Genomic DNA, 27550 nt, shown 5'->3' with positions numbered 1-27550 from the left:
TTAAACTGTCAATATTCAAAAACATTTAGCATCATCAGCAAAAGGGCAACTTTGGTATTCTTGGCAACACTGGGCAAGTCATTGATATATAACACAAAGAGGAGGGGACCCAAGATGGATCCCTGCGGGACACCGGAAACCACAGGCAGCCAGTCAGAGTAAGTACCATCCACAACAACTCGTTGACGTCTGCCTGTCAGGTAAGCTCTAAACCAACAAATAAGATCGGAATGGAAACCAAAAGAACTGAGTTTGTGAACAAGGAGGTCATGAGAAACGCTATCAAAAGCTTTGGAAAAATCCAAATACACCATATCGACTTGCCCAGAGTTGTCAAGAACAGAGTTAATGTCATGGAATACCTCAATAAGCTGAGTAGCTGTGGAGCGGCCCTTAATAAACCCATGTTGGAGATGGTAAATCTGGTCTTTGACTACAGGAAAAATAATATCAAAAATGGCACGCTCCATGACCTTACCACAAATACATAGTAATGAGACAGGTCTATAGTTACTGGCTTGCTGTTTGTCAGATTTCTTAAACACAGGGACAACGTTAGCATCAAGCCACTGGCTGGGGAGTTTACCCTCTGCTAGAGATACATTAAAGATATAACATAAAGGATATGCGATTTGATGGCAACATTCTTTAAGCACTCTAGGTGACAATCCATCCGGACCAATAGCCTTTGATACATCAAGCTTTTTAAGGATTTTAAGCACCTTATCTTCCTGAATTACTGTAGTACCCAAAAGATCATGGTGACGGATGGAAACTGTAGGAAGACTAGCACGGACCCTAGGTTGAGTAAAACAGAGAAGAAATAGTTATTGAAAAGTGTGGCTTTCTCACTGGGAGTGGAAGCTGACGTGCCATTGTGACTCACAAACTGAGGCAAGGATTTAGATCTCGTTTTGGATCGATAAAAGACCAAAAGCGCTTTGGGTTGTCAGACAGCGTTGAACTAAACCCGGCAATGTAATCATCATACTTGCGTGAGATCAGGTTTTTGAGACGATTGCGCAATTTCCTAAATTTGGCCCAGTGGTTAGCCGAATCACTTTTCTTTGCACGTTTCACGCAGTGTATTTCTTTTTCTGTAGATGCCGAACCTCTGAGTCAATCCAGGCAGGACTTGTGCTGTCTTTTACTTTGACCTTAGGTATATTCCTGTCAAGGATGGAAACAAAAATATGAATAAAGTTAGACCATGCGGAATTGATGTCAATGGCATTATAAACCTCAGAAAAATCAACACAATTCAGCTCAGCTCTAATTTTGTCAAAATTTGCCTTCTTGAAATTGTAAACATGCCTGCTTATTGGTTTTAAGCGAACAACTTTGGTTTTTATAGTAAATTCCAAAAGCTTGTGATCAGTTTGAAAAAATTCACAAGAGGTTACAACATCAGACAGTTTATCAGGCGTGTTTGAAAAAATAAGATCCAAAATGTTATCACAGTCAACCCGAGATGGAATAAAATTGACTTGGGTGAGACAATATGAATTCACGGAGTCAAGAAATTGACTCTCAGCATCAGATATATTCAAATTGTTTCTACAGCCATCTATCTTTGGCAAATTAAAATCACCAAAGACATGAACAATGTCAAAACAATCAGAAACACGAGATAAAGTAAAATGGAATCTGTTTGTAAAAAGATCAAGTTTGTAGTCCTGTGAGCGATAACATAAAATCAAGGCCATCTTCTTTGATCTGTTAGGTCTTAATTCAACAACAATTATTTCAGCATCAGATGGCTCAAGATCAATCCTCCGAAGAGACATGACAGATTTGTTTACACTACAGATTACACCACCACCACGACATTTCTTTTGTCAGGTATTCTATCCTTACGATACAGTATGTAGTCTGGGTGGGAAACCTCAGCGTCAAGAATATTATCATTCAGCCATGATTCTGTGACGAGGACGATATCAAAAATCTTTTTACACAGAATAAAACCATAATCTCTTAATTTATTGCACTTTTGTTGACAGTCTTAACACTCCTTGTGTTTATATACAGAGTTTTCAGTTCATTGTTTGAATCTGGACCAGGGTTTAGTTCGATATCACCACTGATTATGATCAAATTGATCCGAAAGGTTGCACAAGAATTTGAGTAATACTGTAAAGGAGCTGTAAGTTTCTGTTTCTGGAAGTTCGGCATAGACTGGTATACTGCTTGAAAATCTGTTGTCCAATAGCCAATGTCGTGACTAGTATTGAAGTTGGTAGTAACAGTTGTTGATGTTGAAATGACAAGCAGTGTGATGGCGGCGAAATACATGGTGAAAAAAATGGAACATGCTCACCTTAATAGACTGAAGATTCAAGAGCTTGACAGTTAGGGATGTCAGCCAGCAATTGTAGAACAACTGGTTTCAGCTCCAAGTCTGGTCTGGACCCAAAGTACTGAAGGAAGCTTAAGCTTACAGCAAATGGTGCAGAATTCGGCAGGTGTAATTTCACAAGTGCAAAATACTAATTTGGTTTTAAAACTTTAGCTTCTGAATAAAAATAGTGAAAAAATATTGAAAAAACAGGAGCAGTGAAAAAACAAGTCATCCTCCTTCAAGCATCTCAAAAAAATATGACACCATTTGGAATATCAACATGGCCCCCGCGTGCCCTATCCATGAAGGGCATACTCATTCTTTTCGAGGATCCTGGCGACGGTGGAGCGAGTTACGCTCGGGACTCGGAGAAATTTTACAATCCAAAAATCAAAAAAGTTTCCGCGATGATTGACGGAGTCCCGAACCAAATCTTCGCCAGCGGGATGCTTCCTCATCAGCACTTCGAGGAAATTCAAAAACATTTTGCCGACGGGAAGCATCGCACGACCCCGCACTTCATCAAGGAAGCCGAGCTGTCGGACGTGACCCTTCCCGAGTACCTCACCACGAAATACGGGCTCTGGATCGACATGCGCTCGAGCGATGATGATTCCCTTCATGGGTCCGGTAGAAAGGTTGAAGGAGTCAGCCAAAGTATTCAAATCGAGATGGAGAGAGATGCCGAGAATGCCGGCGCGCTGAACGCCTACGTTTTCTACGTCCAAGAAGTTAGCGAGTTAGCGCAGCGGTAGTTCCCTCGCGTTGCACCACTGAGGTCCCGGGTTCAAGCCCCGGCGCGGCCCAAGGACTCATGTGCACTTGGTTTATCCCGATCCATGCTCGCTCTCGCAGGTTTTCTCCGGGATCTCCGGTTTCCTCCTGCTTTCAAAGTCGGTGATTAGTTGTTTCGTTAATATCAAAACTTCCTTCACCCAATGGAATTTGGGGAGCTGCAGAAAATGGGTGGATGTTACAATCTAAGTGCGGATAGGTTTGCGCCGGGTTCGGCTGCAACTAGCCTAGTTGATGCGATCTGATTGTGATGATTCACCACGCAGCGAAATTACAGCGCTTTGAATCCTCTGGAAAAAGCGCTATATAAATTCCGAAATTTATAATTCCGAAATTTATAATTTATAAGATGCCCAGCTGAACTTTGAGAATGGTCGGCTGATAAAATGCGTGTTCTAGTGGGGGGCAAGCCCCCATTCAGGACGCGTGCTTGGGCATTGAAAACGGGAGACTGGTCGTCGTGGCATTCTAGCGGTAAAAATAAAAATGTTTCCTAAGAAAGCGCACTCCGCGATAATTTGCGGAGCTACCGGCTGCGGCAAATCCGAATTCGTTTTGGACTTGCTCGAAACGGAGTACAGAGGATTCTTCGAGTATATCATCGTTATCTGCCCCACCTGGATGCACAACAAAGCGTATTTGAACAGGCCTTGGTTTTCCAAGGATGATTGCGTCATTCCGATGGACCCCAGCTGGGTTTCTGGGAGCGATTGGTTGAACGATTCTTTGAAATTTGCTTACGAGACGTTTGGGATTCAAGACGGGCACGTTCTTTTCATTATCGACGACTGCAGCGCCGACCGCTCGATGACCAAAAAAAAAGCAAATGCTGTCGGAACTGGCTTTTTCAGGCAGGCACATGGATTGCTCCGTTTGGGTTCTCACTCAAAAGTACAATTCCGTCCTGACCGATCTCCGAGAGCAAACCAAATGGACGGCGTTGTTTTACACGAAGGATCGCGACAGTTTCATCGAAACTCTGAGAGAAAATGACGTGGTTCCAACTTCGGAAGAAAAAAAAGAAATTCAAAAAAAGCTAGCTCAGCACAAGCATTCCAAACTGATTCTGATCACGGAGCAACCCACGGCGTACTTTTGGCAAGAATGTGGCTAGAGTATCTCACGAGCGTCACGAGCGTCATCGCGAACGTAACGATAATCCTATCGGCAGCCTGGGTGTATCTTAAAATAAAAAGAACGATGACAACGATCGACGAAATAGTTCAAGCCGCTGTGGCGGAACCTCCTCCGCCGGAAACCACCCAAGAGACCCAGTCAGATTTGCGCGAGCGTTTAATCGAGATAGCCGTGGCGGGAAAGAGCAGAGAGTACCTCGGAAAAATTATAACGTCGGATGAAATCGAGCGTCTCGACCAAAAAGAGCTTCAAAAACTTCACGCTAGGTACGAAACTTACATGGGAGGGCTCGTTACAAGGTCGATGAAAAAGCACGCCGTCACGGCGTACACGAAGATAGTAGAATTATTTCTTCCGGAAAACTTGGTAATCGCCAACCGCGATGCGCTGGAAGACTCGTTGAACGAAGGACCGTTCATCGACATAGCTCTGTCAAAGTGGACGTGCTGGCTGCATCATAGGTGGGGGTACATGCTAGGCCCGCTAGAACTTGCGTTGCTGACGAGTACTCACGTTCAAAGAATTCCATACGCGCCCGAGCTTCCAGTTCCCATTGAACCCGAAGAAGTGGGTGAAGCTGCTGAGTAAGCGCTGAGCAGTGCTAAGCAAGCGCTGAGCAAGTGCTGAGCAAGCGCTGAGCAGTGCTAAGCAAGCGCTGAGCAGTGCTAAGCAAGCGCCAAGCAAGCTGGCCGCTATAAAAAATTCTTCCCGTAATAATAAAAGATGAGCGAAGAAAAAGCAACGGTGGCAAAAAAAAAAAGAAAAATTGGCTAAGCTAAAAGACTACGAGGAAAAGGAAAAAAGCGCGCCTCCGGAACCGAATGACAAAGTAACGGCACCGCCATCGCAAAAAGTAAAAAATCCTAGAAGGGTCGCCGCTGGGAAAGAGCTTGCCGCAAAAAACAAAGAAAGGGCAGCAAAGCTAAAAGACTTCGAAGAAAGCCATGCGGGGGCCTCGCCCCCGCATTCAGAACCCGCGGCGGGTTCTAGCGTGAGTTGGACAACTGCCGCCGGGCTTGGGTTCGTCGTTGTAACAGCCGGAGGCTATCTGGCGTATCAAAACTGTCGTCGCGGGTTCCCGAAGTGCCAGCGAAAAAATCGAATATACGTCAGGCTGAAGTTAAAGAAAAAAAATTTGACTTTGACGATTTCTAAACGCGCGCAAACTCTCGCTACGGATTATCCCGCGCGGATTTTGAATTCTAGGTATAAATAAAAGAAAAGATGTCGCAATCGGATGACACCACAAAGATGATCGTCAATGGCGTCTACCACGCCGGAACACTGAGCGTCTTGACATTCGCCAACGCGATGGCGATGAAAATTTTTTGAAAATGAAGCCGGCAAATCTAAGCCAGCTGGATCTCGAAGATTTCGCAAAACTGGCGGGGAGTCTATGGACGTCCACAATGTTGAGAGACTGGCTAGTCACGCAGGGTTGGCTTCCCGAAAACATCATGGCCGACGCGTAAAATAAAAGAACTATGGCTTCGATACTTATGATGGGCGGAGGTGCGCTAGTGAACGCACTCGCCTTCTCCGGCTCGAATTATTTATTTAGCACTCTCTCGAGTTCTGCCGAGCGCAAGCGCCATGATCTCGCCTTGGAGCAACTTCAACACGATCGTGATTCTTGGACCCAAGCGCGCCTTCAGCGAATAGACTACATTAATACTCAGCTTTAAAAGAGAGATCACGCAGATCGCACCTTCGCGGACGTCGACGACGCGATGCGGCAATATTACAATCTCACCGGGGTACTCCTGGACCCCCTACCGCCCGAACCGCATTTGTACAATTATCTCGACGAGGGGCAGACTGAGTCCATCAAGAACGGAGAATTGGCCTTGGTCGGAGTTGGCATGCTCGCGACTGGAGTTCTCGCGTATAACTTTGTGTGGGGCTACGCCCCTACCCCCCCGTAGAAAAAAAAACTCGCGTAAGTGCGAGTTTTTTATTTTAGCCACCAGGGCTCGTTCGTGAAATACAATTCCGATTGAATGACGCCGCTGTCCAAGCATGTAGGCAAGTCATCAACAAGAGCGAGACTGCAAACCTTTTTTTCCGCGCTGTACGCGAATGGACGGTACTTTTCCGCAATTGCAGCGTCGTACTCAAGCCTGTAGTAGCTTCTTACAGGCCTGTAGTCGTAGGCGATCCTGTAGAATTCTTTCAAAGACGCTCTCTTTCTCTCCAAAGTCGCAAAACGAAGGGTCGCGATTTGTAATTTACGGCAAAGCGAGCAATCGTTTCGGCTCGCGCAAACGCAGCCCTTGCACATGATAGCGTTTTTTACGTCAAAAAAAATTCCCTCGGCACTCGAGGGACTTTTTTTTGGCAGTTCTTCGAACAGACGTCGAAAGGGGGCCCGCCCTCATACCCGGCCGAACTCTTGAGCGCTTGGCTCTTTTTTTGGCCCTGGTTTTTCTCTTCTCGCAAATATCGCAAGCGCACCCGCGCGAGGGACTTTTTTTTACAGTTCTTCGAACAGACGTCGAAAGGGGACCCCGTTCCCATTGTAGGCCGAACTCTTTTCCAGCGCTTCGGCTATGCGCCTGGCTTCCATCCTGATTCTTCTTTCTGAGGTGTCTAGAAGACACGCGGCGCATACCCAAAATGCGACGATCATGTTTGTTTATTGTAAATAAACCGACGAAATGGGCGATTCAATTTATTTTGAGCTAGCCGACGACGAAATCTTCGAACAGCTGGAAGATACGTCCGTGAGCGACTTTTTCGCGTGGAACGAAACGAGCCTCGGAAACCTGTTCGTTGCCGCGAGCGGGTACAACGGAAAGAAGGTAAGAGTTCAGGCGCACGCCTTGCTGCTGTGCTTTGCCGCGTGGTACAAGGATCGGTACAAAATGAGACTGTGCTTGAGGCCACCTTGGATTTTCCGGGAAGAACGGAAAAAATTCAGATTTTGAAGAAAACGCTCGATTTTCTTCGGGAAAACTCGGTCGATCGACGAGATATGAACGCGCTGGAAGAATACGCCGAAAAATTCGGGCTGCTAGAAAAATTTCGTGAACTCGCGTGAAAATAAAGAAAATGGAAGGCGAACTTTCAAAAATCTATTACAGTCCAAGAGGATACTGGAAAGGCGTCTCAGCGATAGACAAGTTGGCAAAAGAAGCTGGGACGTCGAAAGAAAAAGCCGCGGACTTTTTGAAAAAGCAAACCATCTGGCAGATCTACCTCCCGCCTCCGAAGTACATCCCTCGGGCAAAATTCAGCGTGAGCACTCCCAACGAGGTTCACCAGGCCGATTTGCTTTTTTTGCCTCACGACAGGCCGGGCAAAGGGCGAAAGCTTTACAAGTACGCTCTGACCGTGGTGGACGTTGCGAGCAGGTACAAGGAAGCTGAGCCGCTGAGCTCGAAAGATTCGGGGGAGGTTGCCAAGGCTTTCGAAAAAATTTACGCGAGAGGCCCGCTTCGATGGCCGACCCTTTTGCAAGTCGATCCAGGAAGGGAGTTCATGGGAAAAGTAAACGAACTCGTGAAAAAGCATAACGTCAGCGTGCGGAGAGGAGAGCCCGGTCAGCATAGGGCTCAGGCCATCGTGGAAAGATTCAATCGAACTTTGGCCGAAAGATTGTTCGGTCACCAATATTCCCAGGAAATCTTGATAGAAGCTAGAGGCGGAAACGCGAGGAGCACAGAGTGGGTAGCTAGGCTGCCGGAAGTTATCCGAGCGGTAAACAACGAAGAAACGCGCCTCATCGGAATGAAACCGTCGGACGCGATCAAGAAAGAAAAAGTCGAAGCCTCGCACTCGGCGCCGCAGCGTTGGAAAAATGAAGTTCGGCTTCCATCTAACGTAGCGGTGAGGTATCTGTACAGACCGGGAGAGGACGAGGGGGGAGAGCGAAGAAGAGCTATCGATCCCATCTGGTCTATAGAGACGTACGGGATCGACAGCGTTGTCGAAACTCCCGGCGACCCTGTCCTGTACTACCTATCCGAAGGCGCGCCAAAAGAGCGTTTGTTCGGCAAGAATTGATGATCGTGCCCGATGACACTCAGCTGCCTCCGGATTCGGTGCTATGACATCTTGGTACCCTCACCAATTACGAGATATTTCAAAAATGAATTATTTACTTTTCGAAGCTTTCTCAAAAGGCATGGAATGCAAAAGTAAACTTCATTACGCCATCGATTACGCCGGAATGTCCACATCTAAATGTAAAAATGTGGAGAACTCATCGGCAAAGGGCTTCAAGGATGTACCGAGTGAAGCACTGGTCCGACGTCTACGGACGCAAGAAGGATTATACGTTTTTTTATCACGCTGTCTGTTTGAACGAATATCTCTCTACGGCGAGAAGCAACGTTTTGCAAATTAAGAGCGTCGACGACATTCACGGCTTTCATCGCATGAAAACGATCGATCAAGAATTTGTATGCAATCTATGGGGATCTCTGTAATGACCGTGCGCCAGAGTGTGGATTTTATCCGGCAGGACGACCCTCTTGTCATCATTCGCAGCGAGCGCGATCTTGTTGACCTCTTCGGTGTAAACTTCATGTTTGTAACTTCGAATCACGTTAATTCTTCTCATCTGGGGCTCGCCGCTGAGAAGGCAATTTTTGTAATCGTCGAAAGTAATTTTATTTTTGACGACGGCCTTCTTCACGCCCTTGCATTTTTTTTTCTTCCGAGCCCTCGTGCATTCTGAAAGCATACAGCTTCGCTCGAAGGCCAACAAGCTCCGCGATCTGCTTGCCGCCAGCCTCGTCCTTGAACTTGCCCAGCACTTTCTTGTTTACGCCGGTTCGAATCCCGGACGGATGGTCGGCCGAGTAGTTCGAAGTATCGAATCGAGCGTCAAGATCCGGGGCGATGTCTCGGTAGAAATCTTCGGTTCGGATTTCGTACATCAAACTATCGGTATCTGTGAGTAAAAGCTTAGCCCAGTCGCCGTACATTGGCTTGACGTACCCGTAATGGAAATTGTACATCGTCGTCTTGGAAATGTCGAGGATAGACATGCCCAGGTAGATCGGTTTGTCGAAAAGCAGCTTGGTCCTCTTCATGTGAATGGATATCAAGTTTTCGTCAAAAATAGTGCACCGCTCGAAGTTTGGCTTTGCCGCGAGCTTTTTAGCTTTCTTTCTCGAATTCACCAGGTGAATGTCGACCCTATTCCGGATGTTTTCCATCGTCTTGCCGAACACGGAGTTGTTCATGAGCTTGAAAAAGTCCTTCTCAAACTCGTTCGCGGCATCCTTGCGAAGTCGAGTGTTCAGGTCGATGTACTCCTTCATGAACGCGCTTTCCTCGAACCGAATCCCGCGATGAATTTTCTCGAGTCGAAGTCCCAAGCTCAAATACTGCTTCAAAGCCGCGCAGTGAATCACGTACTTTTTTTTGCCCCGCAGATTCGGAACGAGCTTTTCAACCTTGTCGATGACGAGTTTTTCCGGCGCGACCGGGTAGTCGTTATGGAGGTCGTGAAGTTCATTCGGATACTCCAGGTCAACCTCAACGATGCAAGGCCAGAGTCGCCAGTCTCGCAGCTCGCTGGCGGTCATCCACTTGAATCCTCCTATCGGCAGAGGCTGGCTCATCGCGTGCCCGTAGAGATTGTTGGCGTCGAGGTACTGAATAAATTTTGAGGGCTTCGTCGGGTCAAAATCAGGGCCCATGTACTTGTTGTTCGCCTCGGAATGCCGGGTGCTTATCATCGAGACGTCTCCTCTGATCCCCTTCTCGATCATTTGCATCATGTCGACGTCGTGCAGGAGCTCGAGCCGCGCGCCAGTCTTTTTTAACATGGCGTCGTAAGCGAGTCCCGGAGCCGTAAAATACCAGGCCGGGTCCAGCTCGTAATTTTTCTGGCAAACTTCTCGAAAACTTTCGAAAACGTCCGCCAGCAGGAGAACATCCGACTCAAGATACAGGTCGTGGTAGTCTCGAAAGGTTTTCATTTCGAAGCTTTCCCACACCCTTTGAGCGTGCTCGTAATCCTCGTCGGAAATGTTCTCTTCGTTGAGCCTGGAGTAGAAGGCTGCCTTCGGCGGAAGACGGGTTTCCTCAATTTTTCAAAGAGTCGACGTGATCGTACGGGTAGACCCTTTTCTTACGAGAAGTCTTCTTTTTCTTCGCTCGGGAAGAATTTTTTCATCGTCGGGAAGTTGGAGAGATTGTCGACGAGCTTGGATAGGCTCGACGCCATGAACTTGAAGCTGTCGATGAATCGAAGATCGCGCTTGACCTCGACTTCTTTCCCCTCCTCGTTAACGAAGGAGTCGACGACGATCTGCTTGGTGAAGGAAATGTACTTTTCCTCGTTGTTCGGAATGCAATCGATTTTCCCTTCGGTCTTGCCCAGATTTTTAACGAACAAATGCGCGTCGTAGCCGGCGAGGTTGTGGAAGATCACGGGGAAGAATTTTGGCTTCCTGTACCGCAGGTTGCACTTGTTGTGCGCCGCTCCTCGAAACTTGCCCGTAAAATGGCAATGATCTCGAACGACGCGGTTTTCTTCGTCTAGAGGGGCCAGGGGCTTTTTGCAAATGTGGCAATCGCTCGACTCCGCGAAGATAGCTCGTTCCAGCTGGTCAAAGACCATATTTTGGGGGAATTTAAACCGTCGGTAAATGCGTCGGATGTCTTCCTCGAGGCGCTCCACAAAAATCTGAGCCACGTCCTCGTCTTCCGATCTTTTGGTATACACGACCGGGTCTTGCTTGTACAGCGAGTCATCGAAGCATTTGATGTAGTAGCAAAATCCCGAAGGCTCGTGCTTCTGGTACTTTTGCGTGTAGCTGCCGTTGGGATCGGGCTGACGGGTGTGGATGGGCTTCGTGAAGGACTCGAAGTCGGCGTAGACGACAAAGGGAACATTTTGCGATCTGAAATGGTTCTTGAATTCCTGAACGGAGTCCTTTTCAGGCATCTCGATCCTCACCGATTCGTGCAAGCGGCAGAGATCCGTGTGCACAGCCAGTCGCTCCTTGGAGGTGTAGGACGCGTAGCACCGCCGGCAAAAGTGGCGAGCAACTTTCTTCTTTGACACCTGCGTTTTCAGCAATCTGCTCAAACTTTTCACGACGCAGTAGTGCTGCTTTTCTTCGTCGGAAATGAGAAGCAAATCAACCTCGCGTTGGCAATCGTGATCGCTGATCCGAAGAGGGTAAACTTTTTTTCCGTCAAAACCGTGCACGTTCACCGAAATGGTCGGATTCCTTCTCTCAAATTTGCCGATGTCGGAAAGGGGAGTCGGAAATGCCATGCCGTCCCAATTCAGCTCGGCGGCTTTTTCTCGAAGGGCCTTATCGATTCGTTCCAGGTGCACGCCAACTATGTGCGTCGCCCTTGTGACGGCCCACTTGAAGCACGCGTCGTCCTCGTTTTTGAGATTGACGATCGCTGTCTTTTTCGCTAAAAACTCCGGGAGAGGGATGTACGAGGAGCCGCCCAACGGCTCGTACTCCACCGTGTGAAGTTCAAGGCTCTGAATCGACTCAAACACCCACCCGCTTCCTATGTTTATAAAGGTAGAAATGTTCTCGAGAATTCTGGCCGACCAGGTATCGTAGACCTCGCCAAGGTCGGTGGCCTCTAGAATAATCGTTTGTTCAGAATGAAATACGGCTTCCTTTCTGACTTCTAGCCCAGTCTCAAGTCTGGTCTTCACCATCCAGCAGCGAAGAATCATCTTCGCTTTTATCCCGCGGTTTTCTACAAGGACACCAAGGACAATTAGTACCCGAGCCTCTTGCAAAAACGTCTCCGGCGCAAAGCCAGGCAGCCCCGGCACCGTGTACTGAATCGCAAACCGTCTTAGCGCGGACTCCGATTCTTCAATATCGCGTAAGTCAAAAAACTCCCGCTCTGGGTTTAAGAGCTCCGGCGCTGGGTGGAGACTCCGATATATCGCGTACTCGATAGGCTCCTGATCCAAGTCAAAAAGCTCCTGCTCTTGGCGTAAAAGCTCTGGATCTGGGTGTACAGGTACCCAATCTATCGGGTAGTCGAAGGGCTCCTGCTCCAAGTCAAAAAGCTCTTGCGCTGGGTGTAAAGGCTCCCGCTCTATCGCGTAGTTATCTCGCAAAAATTGAACCAACTCCGCTTTTCGCAAGCGAGAATAACCTCGAAGGCCGAAGTGGGTGTTAAGCGGGGCTCCTGAGTAAAGGTGCTTCTGACAGGGATTTCCCGTTAGTCGAGGTAAATGAGCTGGGTGCTTCTGACAGGGATTTCCCGTTAAGTCGAGGTAAAATGAGCTGGGTGCTTCTGACAGGGATTTCCCGTTAGTCGAGGGAAATTGTCCTGGAAGCCCCCTTATACTACTACTAAAATACCTTGATGTAGGCCGCAAAACACCAGATTATTTGGCTTGCAAAATAATGGAAAACATGCCATTTATAGGGGGGAAATCCTGTTACAATATATTAACTATCTCAATTCCCAGCCACACCCAGTTGGCCTTGGTCAGAAGGGGGGAGGCAACTTCCCCCTGTACCCCATCGGTATGACACTACATTCATTGATAATAATAATAATAATAAGTGGGATTTATACAGCGCGCCTTACATTGAAAACACAACCCCAAGGCGCTTACATAAGAAAAACCAAGATACAGAAGAATATTGCTAAAATCTTAAACTACATAAAAGGCATATAAGTAAACACACAAAAATTACATACCAAAATCACTACATATTATAATACAGTCAAGAAAATATACATCGTGTCCATCAAATAAATAACAAAATTAATTAATGACTTCATGACTTCATAACTTCATAATGATATATACTAAATACAAAAATGGGCAGGACAATAGTTTGCTCATTTTGGTTCACTTCTGACAGAAACTGACTATTAAGATGGTGAATGTCTTCCTTTTTAAGAATTTAAAAAGGAATTAATTTAAGAAAAGATACGATAACTAATTAACTTTACATGGCGATATGCTCAAGCATTGAAAACTCATTTTCTAAACATGTTTTAGATTCCCTGCGAATACGAGTGAAGAAATGCCTGTACTATTGACTGATTATGTATGTATTGATGTGGTAGGGGTGGGTGTGTGGGTGGGTGTAGGGGTGTGTGGGGAGGGGGTGAGTAACCATATGGATTTACTTTGTTGTAATTTTGCTTTGGATAATTTAGTTTTTTTTTTAATATTTGAGAATTTAAAGCCATATTATAACATTTCTGTAAATCCCCTTTTAATTTTGAGCCGAACAAGTAAGGTAAAGCATAGAAAATTGGAATTTACTACTAGTGCCCATGCATGTTACTCCCGCGGTTGTAATAATAAAATGCCGGTTCCATCGTTTTATTCTCGGATTTTGACAAAACTACAGCACCTAAAGTATTGATTTTTGCAGAGTATCTTTAAAGTCGGGACTAAAGTACATTACAATCGTGTAAAAACTAGAATTTTATAATATGGCTTTAAGTTCTGTTTACTCTGATAATTGTATTATTAATATTGCATTTTATTCTTTAATATCCGTATACTGTACAGTTTTATAATTGTTGTTTTTAAAGCTTTGGACCACTCTCAGTGAATGGTTCCAAATACTAGGGGTTTTTAAGGTCAAACTCGCAAACTCGCATTTTACCATTCTCATTAAATTGTTTAAGGCATTGAAGTACAAACAAACTTGATCAGATACTGTGAAAATGGAGAGTTTTTGATATGCATTTGAGCATCCCACAGGATGGGTCTTACAGCACTGTATGCGCTGCAGGTTTCTCTTCATTGAACTATTTTTATAATTTAGGCTGATGGCTGTTTCATAAATCCTGGACCACCTGGCATAATAGTGTGGTCTCAAAGAATTAGTCACACAACATTTTTTCAGACCTTCATTTTATTTATAGGGAAATGAAATTGGAATTAAATAAACTTGGATGGTCCATGCAACCATGCAACTGGATACTGAGAGCTCTCGCATTGTGGATGATTGCTCTGTCCATATATGGATATGTAGCTGGGCTTCACTTTACCAAGTTTGGACTTGTGATTTCCTAATATATGTTTCACTAATTGTTAAAGAAAATAAATTTAACATAGCCACAAAAGAGCAATATTGCAGCTATAATACTGATTGTCAGGATTGGACTGAAATTCCCAACCGACGCTAAGCTAAGCCACGCAGCAAATAATGTGAACAACAAAGAGACGAAATAATGTCACGCAACAAAAGGATTGTAATAAATACTTCAAAAAAAGTTCTCTTATACGCATGAAAAAATAAATAAATATCACAATGGCAATAACGGTTAAATATATTATGACTAGTCAGATGAAACTAAATAATGAGTATACTCAATTTACTTAATCACTCGCGATAAAAAAATATACCAAGTGCACTTGGAAAGGATACGTTTTAAACGTCGTTACATGACTAGAGTTCCATCACAACGTTGTCGGTTATACAGTGCGTTGAATCCATTCTCTATGATGCCACACACGTAGCCACGCCTAGTTCAACCAACGGTTAATTACATGGAATGCAGAATGTCGACGAAAACAACAGTTCCCAACGTCCAAGTCCAAGAGTAGAGTATACACACCCATGTACGGCTGTATAAATACAATTAATGAATCCGTGACTAGGATTTGTTTTCAAGTTCATATGATAAACTTCACACAATACATCTGGAAGACTATTTCATATTTCCAAATGAGCCACAGAATATACTACTAACTTCTTTCTTTGATTAATGAACTATATGGAACTTCTTTACAACATTCACACACGGCTAGTTCCACAAGATATATTTTAAATTCCTGAAGTTTATGTCTCTACAGCAGGATGATTTAAATTGTCAATCTCGACACAAAATTACATGATATGTTCAGCACCAATTTAATTATGTTCAATTTGGAACTTTATGCAGAACACAAAATTTATCACACTATGAAATCTAAATTTGATTTTCCCGCCAAAACAATAATTTAACTATCACAAGCAAAGCTTTCTTTAAATAACTAATTCATCATTAAATCCACTGTATAATTTACAAACAATATTATTTTACTTACACGAACAATGTCTTATACCAGCATGGTTCTCACAAAGTTGGAAAAGTTAAAGTGTCAGCTTCAACCACGACGACCATTTTAAACTTCATAAACCCGACTCAAACACAAGGCACAAATTAGCTTCTATTGCTGATTCTAGCTTCCATAAGACCTGGTATATCTTTCTGTATGAAGCATCGCAAACTGGTAAAGCCTTTTTAGCCATACGATGTTAGTATAGAGAAATATTCATCATGCTGAATAAAACAACATTTCACTTCCTCAGTGAAATGGGCAGCAGATCTTATCTCAATCGGATGTTAAAATTGAATGCCCAGATATTCTGTGAACATGCATCCACCAAGCCAAAGACTAATTTACATGACACACAAAAAATCTGAATATTGACAATACCTAAAGAATTGTCCACAAAGAAATGGACTGACCTAGAATCCAGGTCTGACCACTAAATACAATACACACACCACATCTAGATTGCAAGCTTCAGTGCACATACCTGCAACTAGATTTAAGGGATCATGACATTAAGGTGAAATACCCAGAAAACAATCCACTTTTATTTTAAGGGATCAACTCCAATTATGACATTTACGTCCCCCTTAAACAAATTGTGGCTACACAATTTTCATATAACACACAATCACCACTTAAAAATAAGTGGATTTACATTTTCCACAACTTACCATCTACCACTTAACCTTAAGCGGATTTACAGTTGTAACTGTGACCTGTCTTCACCAAGAAGATATATACTCAAAATTACTTTTCACATGACTCTTACCTTCTCCAATGTACGTTGCACAAATTCTATCTTTGAATTTCCAATGCTACACAAAAATACACATCACCTTATTCATGTGAAATCCTGCTCATGTAGTCTGCGCCAATGTTGTCACTTCCCTTGATTGCCTCAATCCTTTAGTGATATGGTTGCAATGACAATGCCCAGCGCATTATCCGACCATTTGCAACTTTGGAACGCTTCACACATAGCAGTGGTTGATGATCTGTTTCTAAGACAAAGTCTCGTCCGTACAAATAAAGTTCTAACTTGCGAATTGCCCATACAACGGCAAGACACTCTTTCTCCATTATCGCATATCCTCTCTGTGCTTTGTTCAACTTCTTACTTAAATATGCAAGTGGAAATTTGACACCTTCAAACTCCTGGAACAGGACAGCTCCGATCGCTACATCACTTGCATCTGTGCGTAGAATGAATTGACGATGGAAGTCAGGTAGATGTAGAATGGGTGCTTTTCCAAGCATACTCTTGAGGGTCTGAAATGCTAATTCTTGGCTTCTCTCCCAGTTGATTTTCGTTGGTTCACCAGCTTTCGTCTTGTCTGTCAATGGTACCGCTATGGCTCCAAAGTTCGGAATGTACTGCCTGTAGAAACCGGCAAGACCCAAAAACGACTTCAGCTGTGTTTTGGTCACAGGACGTGGAGCCTTCTGTATGACCTCCAACTTATCTAGATTTGGATGACGACATCCCTTCTCAACAGTATGACCTAGGAATTCGACACGTTCAAAGCCGATATAGCACTTTGAAGGTTTAGCAGTCAAGTTCGCATCTCTAAGCCTCTTCATAAGTTCATTCAGTTTCTCCAAGTGTTCTTCCCAAGTGACTGTATACACTAATATGTCATCTATGTAGTTTACTACTTTGTCAAGATTGTTCAACAGCTTCCTCATAATCCTAGAAAATGTCGCAGGAGCGTTGACGAGCCCGAACGGCATTCTCCGGTATTGATACAACTGATCAAAAGCAAGGAATGCAGTAAGCGGTTTGGCATTCTCAGTCAGTGGAACTTGCCAATAACCCTTACTGAGGTCTAACTTTGAGAAATACTGTGCATCTCCCAATTGATCAAAGATTTCTTGAGGAGAAGGAATCCCTCTGCGTCAAATTCGGTAATCGCATTAATTCTACGAGTGTCGCAACATATTCGATTCTTACCATCTGCTTTCTTGACGACAACCAGCGGCGATGCATATGGACTAGTTGATGGTTCGATCACATCCAACTCCAACATTGTTTTGATTTCCTCCTTCACCGAGTCTCGTAAAGCATATGGAATAGGATATGGCTTAGTACGAACCGGTGTACTATCCGTAAGTTTGATATCATGCGAACCTAGATGAGTAAACCCTGGCTTGTCGGTTAGTACACTACTATAGTTACCTAGCAATCTCTTCACTTCCAAACTCTGCTCTTCTGTCAAGTCTTGGTTGATATGTACATCAGCGATGGTTTCTTCAGCCTGAAAAGATGGAATCTGTAGAAGATCTTCATTTGTCAAAGACACATCATCTTCCTCTGACATTTCTGACTCTTCTTGTACTTCACTTTCAATGATGGCACTACACGCAATCTGTAAAAGACCAGCCACTACCTTGGATTGTTGATCAGTATCTCTACGAAAATACTTCTTCAGTAAATTTGCATGAAATGTCTTCACCTTGGTACCGAAATCCACCTTGTAATCCATACTACCTACTTTACCTACCACAGGAAATGGACCCTTCCAATGTAATAGAAGTTTGTTATGGTCTGTAGGGAGCAACAACAATACCTCATCTCCGACATCAAATTTCCGAGCCTTAGCCTTTCTGTCATAGTACATCTTGTACTTACCTTGAGACTTCTTCATCTCTTCCCTAGCAAGATCACATGTTTTCTGCAACCTATCCTGCAGATCCAGAACATACTCAAATGTGGTCTTGGTTTCTGGTTCTTCTATCTGACCTGTCCAGAACTCCTTTAACATACCAAGAGGACCTCTCACAGATCGACCATACAAAAGATCAAACGGAGAAAACCCAGTACTAGCATGAGGGGTTTCTCTGTACGCAAAAAGTAAAGCATTGATATACCTATCCCAATCACGAGGACGTTCTTCACACATCTTTCTCAGAGAAGCTTTCAACACACCATTGAATCTTTCACACATACCATTTGTCATCGGATGCCAAGCAGTTGTGGTTAACTGACGGATAGATAACAATCTATTGACTTCAGCCATCACTTCAGACGTGAATTGTCTACCTTGATCACTAAGTACCTCACGGGGAAAACCAACTCTGGAATAAATATCCAGCAGTGCCTCTGCTACTGATATCGAATCTATGTTACGAAGCGGAACTGCCTCAGGAAACCGAGTAGCGTAATCCACTACTGTAAGGATAAAACGATGACCTCGTTCTGTAGACGGAAAAATAGGACCAACAAGATCCATTGCTATACGACTGAATGGAACATCGATGATCGGCATACTACCAAGAGGAACCTTTGTTACTCTACCTTTGGGAAATGTTCGCTGACAGATATCACATGATCTACATAATCTACCAATGTCTGCTTGTGCACCAGGCCAAAAGAAATGTTTCAAGACCTTGAGAGTGGTTTTATTCACACCAGCATGTCCTCCTAAGAGCGTTTCATGAGCCAACTTCATAACTTGCATACGAAATGGTTGAGGAACAACAACTTGGTTGAGACTTTCACCAAAGTTGACAGATGGAGACTGAAATTCACGGAACAAAATACCATCCTTACACACAAACTTCGATGTACCACCACAACGACTCACCTTTACTTCACCCGATTCTGCTAACTCACGAATCTTATTTAAACTTGGATCATCAGCCTGAGCCTTTTGCAACTCATCAGCAGAAATAATCTCAGTAACTACCTTTGGTACCTTAAGAGCTTTCTTGAGTTTCTCACTTGCCACCTTTTGACTACGAGTTTGTACAGCGTTCATCACATTACTAACTTCACCATGGTCCTCGTCATCTGTGTTTACACTTGACTGACAACGTGGTTTCCAATCAGGATCAGGATCCTTAGGTTCACGTACACCACGGAGATTATTACCCAAAATCAAATCATACACAGGATCATTCATCACCAGAGCATGAACATGACCAGTGAAATATGGTGTATCAACATCCAGACATGCAACAGGAAAAGTTCTCACCGTACCATCAATAAGACGACATTTGTCATATACTCCAGTAAATTTCTTTTCTGGTACAAGTCTCTTTCTTACAGCTACCGCGTCACACCCTGAATCTCTCATCACCTGAACCTCCTTATTACCAAGAAAACCTTGAACGACCGGCATATCCTCTACTAAATTATCACTACACGCAGCACTCGCAAGAGGAAGTTTATGACCACAAGACATCGTTACATACGCATCGTCTGATTTCACACCTTCACCATACATTTCATTCGAGACCAGCAAACAAGCAGATGCAGTCTGCACTCTGTTCTGTCCACAAGACTCGCAACTACATGCAGTGCAAAAAGAAGATGAAGTATCAGTTTGATTTAACTTCTTACCTTGTTTACCTGATTTGTGTCCATGTGATGCACTTCCTTGTAAACTAGCAGCTTTCAAAGTAGGTCTAGTGCGGCGATAACAGTCTTTAGCCATGTGTCCTACTTTGTCACAAATAAAACACCTTCGTTGGTTACCTCCAGTATTCGTACTCTGCTTTGGATTAGTACCATGAGTGGGAGGGGTAGTGTTAGTCTTCTTACCTGAGGATTGTTGACCTCTTTGATGTGGTAACTTGCCTCCAAAGGAAGCATTCCATCCACCTCTCGCCTCTATGTACTGTTCAGCCAATTGAGTCATTTCGGCAACATTTTTAGGTTTCCTTTCTTTTAAGAACAACGCCATGTCTTTGTTACAGCCAGCGACAAATTGCTCACGTATTAACAAGTCCGATAACCCAGCAAAATTCTTGGTTACAGCAGCCAGTTCTACCCACCTAATCAGATAGTTCTCCAATCTTGTCGCGAACTGTGGAGCACTTTCTGTTTGTTCAGGTTTAGCTGAACGGAACTTACTTCTAAATCCATCTTCGGTCATTTGATACGCTTTGAGTAATTCAGATTTTAGAACATCATAAGTATCAGTTGGTGCAAGCCTAGCATAAGTATCTAAACCCTTCCCATGCAACAATGCACTAAGATTTAAAGCCCAGTCATCCCTGTCCCATTTATTTGATTCCGCGTACCTTTCAAATCTTTGTAAGTAAGCATCAATGTCATCCTTGTCCTCACGGAATTCTGGCAATTTGGGAATTTTTGCTTTACCCTGGCCTGCAGATGCATGTTCTGTTTTAATGCCCTTAGCTGCATTTTCTTTCCTTAGTTCCTCAATTCTTAATTGCAATACAAGTGCCTCTTTCTCATATTCGCGCTGTGCTGCACGTTCATCTCGCGCAAGGTCACGCTGCGTCTTGACAAATTGTTTTAGGTCCTCCCTGTATAACCCATCTTTTCTCCTGACAAAGTTAATTTATCAGTATCCATGATTGGAAAAAAAATGACTGCAATAGAGCGCAAGCAGAAATTCAATGCACAAATCGTATATAGAAGCAGAATTGCAAATGAGCCTATTGAACTTGAATACCTTACTGACACTATTTTGACACAACCAAACACTCTTCCAACAATGCGCAGAAATACGGACAAAATAGTCATCAATCTTGTTCACAATAACTGGTAACTTTTGCTATTAGCTTTGTTTTTATATCCCGGACGAGCCCCCACAAATGTCAGGATTGGACTGAAATTCCCAACCGACGCTAAGCTAAGCCACGCAGCAAATAATGTGAACAACAAAGAGACGAAATAATGTCACGCAACAAAAGGATTGTAATAAATACTTCAAAAAAAAGTTCTCTTATACGCATGAAAAATAAATAAATATCACAATGGCAATAACGGTTAAATATATTATGACTAGTCAGATGAAACTAAATAATGAGTATACTCAATTTACTTAATCACTCGCGATAAAAAAATATACCAAGTGCACTTGGAAAGGATACGTTTTAAACGTCGTTACATGACTAGAGTTCCATCACAACGTTGTCGGTTATACAGTGCGTTGAATCCATTCTCTATGATGCCACACACGTAGCCACGCCTAGTTCAACCAACGGTTAATTACATGGAATGCAGAATGTCGACGAAAACAACAGTTCCCAACGTCCAAGTCCAAGAGTAGAGTATACACACCCATGTACGGCTGTATAAATACAATTAATGAATCCGTGACTAGGATTTGTTTTCAAGTTCATATGATAAACTTCACACAATACATCTGGAAGACTATTTCATATTTCCAAATGAGCCACAGAATATACTACTAACTTCTTTCTTTGATTAATGAACTATATGGAACTTCTTTACAACATTCACACACGGCTAGTTCCACAAGATATATTTTAAATTCCTGAAGTTTATGTCTCTACAGCAGGATGATTTAAATTGTCAATCTCGACACAAAATTACATGATATGTTCAGCACCAATTTAATTATGTTCAATTTGGAACTTTATGCAGAACACAAAATTTATCACACTATGAAATCTAAATTTGATTTTCCCGCCAAAACAATAATTTAACTATCACAAGCAAAGCTTTCTTTAAATAACTAATTCATCATTAAATCCACTGTATAATTTACAAACAATATTATTTTACTTACACGAACAATGTCTTATACCAGCATGGTTCTCACAAAGTTGGAAAAGTTAAAGTGTCAGCTTCAACCACGACGACCATTTTAAACTTCGCCAAACCCGACTCAAACACAAGGCACAAATTAGCTTCTATTGCTGATTCTAGCTTCCATAAGACCTGGTATATCTTTCTGTATGAAGCATCGCAAACTGGTAAAGCCTTTTTAGCCATACGATGTTAGTATAGAGAAATATTCATCATGCTGAATAAAACAACATTTCACTTCCTCAGTGAAATGGGCAGCAGATCTTATCTCAATCGGATGTTAAAATTGAATGCCCAGATATTCTGTGAACATGCATCCACCAAGCCAAAGACTAATTTACATGACACACAAAAAATCTGAATATTGACAATACCTAAAGAATTGTCCACAAAAGAAATGGACTGACCTAGAATCCAGGTCTGACCACTACATACAATACACACACCACATCTAGATTGCAAGCTTCAGTGCACATACCTGCAACTAGATTTAAGGGATCATGACATTAAGGTGAAATACCCAGAAAACAATCCACTTTTATTTTAAGGGATCAACTCCAATTATGACACTGATTGATGTAATTTAGAACTTGTCCAGTGCTGATGATATATCATTGACATAAATGGAATTTAAGGCAAAACCTAACAGTAAAATTCTCACCAGAAAATACGGGCACGGAACCTTAATTCTTGTTGGGATTTCAGAGAAGTGAGCTCTCTATTTTACCATGAAATTTACCCCAAGGCAACGGAGCCTAAGTTCGCCATTAGGCGAATCTTTATGGTAGACCCTCCCAAGCATCATCCAATTGCACTAGATCCAGTCACCACCCACCCATGTATTTGCTGAAAAGCGCCCATGTGTAAAAACCCTTATAATTGGCTGCACAATCGAGATCCCATGTTTGAAGTTCAACACTTCCCAGTTTCATTTTTCAACAATATATTTTTGGGATCTTGTCGGCAAACTTAGTTAACAGAGGTCAAGGTCACAATTTCTTATTTCTGTACATATTTACATGCCTGTATTTCTGTTTGTCAACATAACCATGATAACTTGACGTTCTGAATAGCATAGGTTCTTTACTTGAGCCAATATTCATCATTTCTAAATATGAATACACATTAGAAATAGAATTCTATGCAGAAATGTTTAGTCACCACGGGAAATGTTAACATGCTCACTTTTATTATGTATCTTGACACTTTACTGGAACGGAATGTTGAAAATGTTTCCTTTGATTTTGTTTTAATTCAGAGTGGAAAGGAAAGGGACGTGAACCAACACGGAACAGACATACCACAAGTGTCTTCAGGTCCTTGTCCATGTGAAATGGGGTAAGTTATTAGATTTGGTTTATTTGTAGGATACCCTTAAGCCATTGTCTTTTTAGAAATAATTATTGACAAAATACGAAGAAAACTGAAATGTTACATCCTTATTTGAGATCATGTTTCCTGTTGAATTTGCACAGATGCACATTATTAATGTCCATATTATTATTATTATTATTATTATTATTATTATTGATTTTCAAAATATTGTGAGGCCAAACATGCACGGGGGGGGCTTAGTAAATATTCTAAAACTGCCCAAAAAGTATGCATCTCTGAGTATCTCTTTGATAATAATAAAAAAATAATAATAGAGTCAAGTAAAAAGAGCTGTTGGGAAATTGCTGACCCAACAATAGCCTGCATTTAGGGTTAATATGGTGGATGAGCTTTCAATCTTAGCATAATCTTTATCAAAGGCAAAGTACAGGTTTCCGTTTCCACACACTGCTTTGGCGCTCATCTGACGTTGGAAATTTGCCACTCACTGCGTGGTGATCCTCCGATGGTGGATTTCTTCCACATTCGTGGCAAAGGTCATTGCCACGTACCCAAACATAGCTCAACATGTGCATAGTTGATAACTTCATATATAAAAGATACATGTAATCAAATGTACATTTAGGTGCTTAAGAAACAAATGACAATGATTGTACTAAGACTAAAGAGCATGAATTAGCACTTGTAAGAGAAATTTAGTATACAATTTTCACTCTAATTGGACAGCAAGGGAGAACAGTGCACTACAAATATTACTGTATCCAAATGCTTGTTAATTACTCGCGCATGCTCCAGCCGCTTGACCAATCACAGTCGACTCAGCGAGTTTCTGCCGATGTTTGCCGAATGACCAGCCGAACTTTTAATCTTCGTGTGTTCGGCACGGGGATTTTAGAAAGGTCTTTGAGGGTTGAATAATGTTTTGAATCTGACAACTTTCTACTCCCAATTAGACAAAATGGCAATCTACACGAAGTTTTTTAAACCTTGAAAATCGGTGAAGAGATAAGGAAAATAATGACATTTTTCAGGGCACATGTTTTTGATCAACGAAATTTTTAAGCAAGTTGACAATTCTGAAACATTTTGATGTACAAATTTCATCGCAAGATTCACAATTTCTTGGATGTTTTCGATGAATACTTTGATTTTTTGCATCATCGGAAAACTACACAGTATAACACTGTGCTAGTTTTAACGTGTTACATTTTCGATTTGTGTGTTACATTTAAGCCAAAGTTGGACCAAATTTGAGTAATATTTCGGATTTTCCCGTTTCTACTGCACGGAAGATCATAAGGCCGAATAAAAATAAAACATGTTTCTCGTCCCCTTCCGCTTCCTTTTTGAGTCCGCTTCAAATTTATTTTCAGTTTTTTAAAATTCAGTCAAAACTTTTGAAGAAAGATGTCTTGGAAGTTGAGATGTTTTCTATAGCCTTGCTAATATGCAAGAAACAATTCTGGATGGTTCTGTGATCACTAGCGGGGGCGTACCTACCAGAAAAAAAAAAAAAAAGGGCCTCAAGCCCCTTTTCCTCCTTTTTTAAACCCGGACGAGAAACATGTTTTTATTTTTACTCGGTTAAATCATCCTCCAGACACGCTCCAGATAATATGCAAATGCATGGAGTACAATACCAATCACCTGTTTAACTGGTATTGATCAAAGTAATTCTTTGTACTCCATGCATTAGCATATCTTGTGGAGCGTGTCTGAGAAGATGATTTGATTCACGGCAGGAAGTGCAGGGCAGCATGAGTGAAAACGGGTCACTGAATTAGCATAAAGGTCACACAAAACAGCTTCCGCGCAAGCGTGGTAACCTCACAGTGAAAAGTTTGACCTTACAAAGCTGTCGAGTATTTAGATACAGCAGTATAATGTGTAAGTTCGTAGTGCAGTGCTTCTCATAGATTGCCTGTCTTTGAAGAAGAAATAAATAAGTGATTTTTGTTTTTCACCCAACTCAGTATTAAATGTGTCTTTCATGAACTTCATGTCTTTCATGAATCAAGATCACAATCATTATGATCAAATCAAGGACAATTTGAAGGTCTTTGATCAATAAGCATAGATTTGCAGTTGGTAATAAATAGCTAGGGTGTGGATGCAGGCCTTCTGTTCCCTAATGGCGCCATGCACTTTTTACAGGAGTACTAGCCTGAGCAAGCCTACCCCCCCGAGTCAGAAATTAAAATAAGAAGGAATAAAACGCTTATTTCCATATATATAATCAATTTTTCCTACCCATATTTTGTGTTCTATTTGCACAAAACCAAGAGAGGATATAACACAAAAGTTTAAAGGGGGTAAAAGTGAAAATTAGGAAAAGGGAAAGAAACAAAAAAAATGAAAAGATAGGAAGGAAATGCAGAAACCATCCTAGTTTACGGGTTCAGTTAAAAATTGAGATTGTGACTTATTGGGGAACAACATGCTCAATATGCTTAAGAATGAGCCAGTGCAACTTTAACTTTAATTTATTATTTTGGTGATAAGGAAAAGACTCTTATTATACAAATATTGAATGTTTATGACTTCAATGGTAAGAATATTTTCATGAGGTGAAATATGGACTGTCCATTCAACGAGGCTTTGCTGAGTTGAATGGAACAGTTCATATTTCACCGAATGAAAATATTCTTTCCATTGAACGAATAAAAACATTCAATATTTGTTTTATATAACTCATAAATAAGTTCCCTTGCTTCCACTTAATTTTATAAATCACCAGGAAAACAAAATAAATTAAAAGATATCTAAATGCATATTTATTTTTGAAGCAACACCCACACCTATAATTGGCGAGTCGAGGTGGAATAAGTGGCGAGTCGCGCGTCTGTCAGCGTTGCTATGGTACCTCCGCGTCCATGCAATGGAAAAATAAATATTGCACGGACGCGGAGTGCAATAGTCCTTTTGCAGCTGGGCGCTAAAAATAGAAGAAATAATCATTAGTAGTTGGCCAATCAAATGACACGAAACTTTGTATGAGTTATATGAAGATTACAGTAATATTCTCTCTTTATATTTCCAAAACAGTTGACCTGTATGATACAAGCTAATCAGTAATAGCCGGGAGAGGGCCTCTTTCCATGTAGAGGCCCTCTCCCATCGGAATTCAAGGAATATACTACCTGAAAAGAACAGGTACGTGCACAACACATTATTTGAGATTATGTCAACAACCTGTTATCCTGGATATCCTTTACTAACCACTATACTAGCATGTATAGCCTGATCTTAACTTGATACTTGATATTTGAATTTAGTATTTCTGGTCTCTATAACTTTACCCTACCTATCTTCCTTAGAAATTGTAAACACATCCAGAAAAAGAAAGTCCCTACTACTTTGAGGGGCCATAACTTTGAGCAAAATTACCTTGAAGCAAACAAATTTTTACCACACATTTATATCAATTCTATTGCTTTAAGTTAATTGTGCTCGAAGTAATGGACCCTCAAAGTACTGAGAACTTTCTTTTTTTTGGATGTGTTTATAAGAGAAAGAATCAAGTGAATCATTGAGATCTGAATCAACAATTGGTAAACGAATACCGGCTACACCACTCGACCACTCAATCCGAGCCAGTATAAGTTTGCATAATAAATGGCACGACTAGTGCCTCTTTGAAGTGACAAAACAAATTATGCTCCAGAGGCACAGGTTGTTGGCGGCATCTCAAACATTTTAAGTTCAAATAAAGGGAAGTTAAAAAGAACTTGTGGAAATAAAAGCCTATGTGGTTGAATTCACTGCTTTTTTCAGTAGGGGGGGGGGGGGGGGCTAGTATTTTACAAAATTACACTTATTATGTTTTTACCCTCCTCAAAATATGTACCAACCCTAATAGATAATTATTCAAGAAAAAAGAAAAAAATTCCAAACTGCTAACCCCCCTGTACATACCCTCTGAAAGTTTCCAATTAAGGTTTCCGAATTCGGCAGACTTACACTGCTTTTAACAAAGGGAATTTCTGACTGACAGACATGTATTGCTATAACATAGTTTATCACTGATGAAATGATAATATAAGTGTCCACATTATTGTTAGTTTACAATTTGAGCAGTTTAGGTAATAAAATATGTATTTTTGTATAGGGGGTGGGTGTCAATTAATATTTCTGGGGAGGGGGGCATAATAGGCCTACTAGTTCCCCTGGAAACACGTAAAATCAACCAAATATTGTTTTTCATGCAATCCAACCTTTTTGTTTTTGAAATCATCAATGATTACAGGATGTAATGTTGTTTCAAATAAAGTTTTATGTTTTTTTGGGTGATTGTTGGCATTTTTTTTTTAATAATCCTTCAGCAGTCTAAAATATGTTTCGGCATAATGCAATATCAATGCAGTATACCTTGAGTGTCATCAATTTCAATATGCTT

The 27550-nt window shown here is 42.1% G+C and overlaps 1 long non-coding RNA gene across 1 annotated transcript in view; it reads left to right on the top strand.

Moving 5' to 3' along the window:
- The window catches only part of LOC140145126 (uncharacterized), a 78130-nt gene extending 51816 nt beyond the window's left edge, over positions 1-26314 (top strand). The window contains exons 3-4 of the long non-coding RNA XR_011857990.1: positions 23078-23157; positions 26200-26314. This is a non-coding gene — a long non-coding RNA (uncharacterized lncRNA). The remainder of the gene's footprint in view (positions 1-23077; positions 23158-26199) is intronic.
- The last annotated feature ends 1236 nt before the right edge of the window (positions 26315-27550 follow it).

The sequence above is a fragment of the Amphiura filiformis genome, unplaced genomic scaffold (genome assembly GCF_039555335.1).
Source record: "Amphiura filiformis unplaced genomic scaffold, Afil_fr2py scaffold_143, whole genome shotgun sequence".
Taxonomy (NCBI): domain Eukaryota; kingdom Metazoa; phylum Echinodermata; class Ophiuroidea; order Amphilepidida; family Amphiuridae; genus Amphiura; species Amphiura filiformis.
This window is presented reverse-complemented; position numbering and strand designations above follow the sequence as displayed.